The 2,881-nt window shown below is 32.1% G+C and overlaps 1 long non-coding RNA gene across 1 annotated transcript; it reads right to left on the bottom strand.

Moving 5' to 3' along the window:
- Positions 1–314: 314 nt before the first annotated feature.
- Positions 315–1,513, bottom strand: LOC109240845. The gene is made up of 2 exons (XR_002070128.1): positions 1,346–1,513; positions 315–752 (listed from the first exon to the last, which is right to left on the bottom strand). It is a non-coding gene; the product is annotated as an uncharacterized LOC109240845 (long non-coding RNA).
- Positions 1,514–2,881: the final 1,368 nt, after the last annotated feature.

Here is a 2,881-nt window from a genome sequence, read left to right as displayed (position 1 = left end):
GCTTTGTTATTCCTAAACCCCGCCGAATTAATTCCTCACATACGTTAGGAGTGATGTTGTTCAACAACCACCTAATTATGTACTCTTTCCCAAGTAATACATAATAAATAAGCATTGTTAATTGAGATCTCTTTAATTAACTAAAATAAGCACGTAATTGAACAAATAGAGAAATCTAAAGGCTCAATTATACAAAACATATCAAGAATTCATCCTACAAAAATGTTCATCAAAACCCTAGAAAGAGATTTAGCTATAGTCATGCTAATTATCATGTCAATAATTGAAAGTATTAATCCACAAATTAAGGAAAAACAAAGAAGAACTCATGTGTTCCGGTGCTTACAATCGTTACAACTGTCTTTTGCCTCCCAAATAATGTCTCACTCTCTAAAAACTAACTTTAAGAGGTATTTATAAGGTAGAGCTAAAGAGTCCACATCCAAAACTGAAGAGGAAAATAAAGTGGCTTGGATAGACATCATCAGTGAGGGGCATCATTAGAGGCGCCGAAATAACAGTGCAAGGCACCATCAGAGGCGCCAAAACTATACGGCCTCGCATCGTCATGGGAGCCAAAGTTAGTGGTTTGGATAGTGCATTGTACTGTCTAAGGTTGTGAATTTTCATGGCCTTGCAATATTTAAAGCTGTGAATTTTTATGGCCTTGAAATGTCTTCTTTTTATGCTCTATTTTGTAGCTTCTAGGTACCATCTCGTGCAACTCTTATCTACTTCAAATCCAAGTGTTCCTATACGTAAAATAAACTTAATTAAGCTCAAATGTCGCACGAATTAGCACCAAAACGACAAACATATAAGGTGAATAACGTCAAAAGATATTGAATTATAACCCAACATCACTAGTGCAGGATTTCATTGCTGCTGACAAATTTATTGTAAGTTGATATTATCCATATCAATAAAATATATACTAATATGAAATATGTATATAAAAATTACATAAATTGCTAAGAATATAAACACACATATAGGTATATAAATTTTTAAGAAAACATATATGAGTAGTTGATTTGATTCGCGATTTTGGTTCAGTTTTGTTTTCCTTTGAATATATAAAATCACATCAAATATTATTAATTTTTTAAGAAATGTAATACCAAACTTTAAATCTATTTTTAAGTTAATTTAAAACAAAAAATCTTTGATATAACTTGATCTGTCAGCTTATCTTAATTAAACACAATGATAGCAAATACATATGATCGAATAGTAGTATTTTGTTTCCAATAAATACAGTACTTATCTACACCGGGATTTTCTACCTAATAAAATATTTAAACTTAAGTTTAACAAATCAAATTAAAAATGCGTATTACTTAACCTTTATAAATTGCAGATATCCTTTGCCATCACTCATATTCTCTCTTTTCTCAGCTCACTGAAAATTCTCTGTCATGTTCGTCGGACAATAGTAGGTCACGAGGAATAGAAGAAAAGGGTGAGTGGAGGAGGTTATTATATCGATGGAGATAGAATGATGTGAACGATGAAAAATTCATAGAAACATTTACTGGAAAATATTTCTGGCAAAAACCTAGCAAGATATGAGGAGTTTGTTCTTTGGACCATTTTACGCGCCAGAAAATGTGAGGATCGCTTGATTTGGCATGTCAGTATTTTGTGTCTAAATGACACATATGAGGTAGTTGAAGTATTCAAATAGAACGGACTTAAGATAGAGTGTCTAAGTAAAAAAGTGGGGACAACTTTAAGGGGTTGCCGATGTCTTTTGCCAATATAAAAAGCAGGTTTAAAGCTATTGTTTCGTATCACATTTTCTTTTTCTTTAATTTCCCATTATAAAGATCAAGAAAAAGAAAGAATAAAGGAAGTAATGAGAATGTGATTCACATGTGTGGAAGATTCTCAACATCACTAGACTTCTTATATAAAAATCTAAAATCTAAGGGTGTGTTTGGTATGACGGAATATTTTTCAATTTTTTCATGTTTTGTTGGAAAATATTTTTCTCATGAACTCATTTTCATCCAATTGGAGGAAAATATTTTTCCCATCAAAAGAAGGGAAAATATTTTCCAAAACTCTTCAACCTTCCCAAACTTATTCCCATCCCCGCCGGCTCTCCCACACCCCAGCCACCTCACCCCTACTCCATCACCCCTACCCCAGCCTCCATACCCACGCTCCCCCACCCCATACCCACCATAAATAGAAGTATTACGAGTACTTTCTTTTCATGTGGTAGATAGAGTACTTTCTTTTTTATTTTAACAAAATGAGTTTTTTCCTTCATGATGTAAAAAAATGTATATTCTTTCATTTATACAAAAAAAACTTCCTTTCCATGATGTAGAAAAAAGTATTTTCTTAACTCAATAAATGAGTATTTTCTTTTCATGATGTAAAAAAGATATTTGCTATCATTTTAACAAAACGAGTATTTTTTTTATCTTGTAGAAACAATACTATTTTTTTAACCCAAGAAAAAAGTATTTTTTAGCTATGGAGCACAAATTTCAATGTTGTTTTTGCCTGAAAAAGTAAAGCATCACATTAGTCCCTTTGGGTTAGTATGAATTTTTAAAAGATTAATTAATTCATGAAGAAAATAGAGTCATAAAAATATTGGGTATTTAGGGTTGGTTGGTGGGGGTGGGGAAGGGGGAGCACCGGAAACATAGGGATTTGGGGAAGGGGGGTGAGGAGAGTAGCGCAAAAAAAAAAATTCTTAAAAAATATTTTCTACTTTCTAAACAAACAATAGAAAAAGAAATTCTGAAAGAAAATTTTTCGCTCACCAACCTGTGAGCATGTGATTTTTGCCCTATACGAAATACTCCTATAAAATTCCAAGGAAATAGATTTTCTGTTAATTATTTTCCATTTTAGGAATTTT

This window comes from Nicotiana attenuata, unplaced genomic scaffold, assembly GCF_001879085.1.
Source record: "Nicotiana attenuata strain UT unplaced genomic scaffold, NIATTr2, whole genome shotgun sequence".
In the NCBI taxonomy this organism is placed as follows: domain Eukaryota; kingdom Viridiplantae; phylum Streptophyta; class Magnoliopsida; order Solanales; family Solanaceae; genus Nicotiana; species Nicotiana attenuata.
The sequence above is the reverse complement of the archived record's forward strand: the minus strand, read 5'-3'. Positions and strand labels throughout refer to the sequence as shown.